The sequence below is a fragment of the Bison bison genome, unplaced genomic scaffold (genome assembly GCF_000754665.1).
Source record: "Bison bison bison isolate TAMUID 2011002044 unplaced genomic scaffold, Bison_UMD1.0 scf7180017858048, whole genome shotgun sequence".
Lineage (NCBI taxonomy): Eukaryota > Metazoa > Chordata > Mammalia > Artiodactyla > Bovidae > Bison > Bison bison.
In genome coordinates this window covers 4,674,587-4,675,591 of record NW_011488621.1, presented here as the reverse complement: position 1 = coordinate 4,675,591, position 1,005 = coordinate 4,674,587, and the positions used below count along the sequence as shown (strand labels likewise).

Sequence of the window (1,005 nt, the reverse complement as noted above, 5' to 3'; positions counted from 1 at the left end):
ATAAATATTAAAAGCTCAATAAATATTTGAGTGGATGAACAGGTAAAGGAACAAAGAGATGAAGAAAAGTTTTGAAGCGGTTGACTTTTTGGGGACAATTTTAAACTTTCTTTTTCCCAAGAATCTGTAAGGCCATTCTTTACTTCCTCAGTTTCAACTGAAGAAGTTGAAAAAAACTGCTTCATTTCAAAACTGCAGCCTGTTTAACAAAGTTTATACAGATGAAGTTGTATTAGGCTGAGTTTCTTCTTCTCAATAATTATACAATATACTTCCGTGTATGTGCGAGTGTGTAATTCAAAATATGGGTCTTTATTAAGCAAAACAAAACAAGAGTGGCCATATTTAAATCCTATTAAATGTCAGTAAAGGAATATGGAGTGTATTTTGTCTTGTCCATACAGAATTTACTTCTTCAGTTTCAACTTTTCAGTGTCCCACTTGCATTCTTTGACTAACCATTTAAAAGTCAATATTTCCCAGGTTTCAGCCTTCTTCTCTTTTCTCTTCATATTAATTATACTTCCTGCGATGAACATTGGGGTACACGTGTCTCTTTCCCTTCTGGTTTCCTCAGTGTGTATGCCCAGCAGTGGGATTGCTGGATCATAAGGCAGTTCTATTTCCAGTTTTTTAAGGAATCTCCACACTGTTCTCCATAGTGGCTGTACTAGTTTGCATTCCCACCAACAGTGTAAAAGGGTTCCCTTTTCTCCACACCGTTCATCGCAGCACTGTTTATAATAGCCAAGACATGGAAGCAACCTAGATGTCCATCAGCAGATGAATGGATAAGAAAGCTGTGGTACATATACACAATGGAGTATTACTCAGCCATTAAAAAGAATACATTTGAATCAGTTCTGATGAGGTGGATAAAACTGGAGCCTATTATACAGAGTGAAGTAAGCCAGAAGGAAAAACATAAATACAGTATACTAACGCATATATATGGAATTTAGAAAGATGGTAACAATAACCCGGTGTACGAGACAGCAAAAGAGA

At 36.2% G+C, this 1,005-nt stretch overlaps 1 protein-coding gene across 1 annotated transcript in view; it reads right to left on the bottom strand.

Moving 5' to 3' along the window:
• CNGB3 (cyclic nucleotide gated channel beta 3) overlaps nucleotides 1-1,005 on the bottom strand; it is a 190,438-nt gene that overhangs the window by 82,993 nt on the left and 106,440 nt on the right. The window lies entirely within an intron of this gene.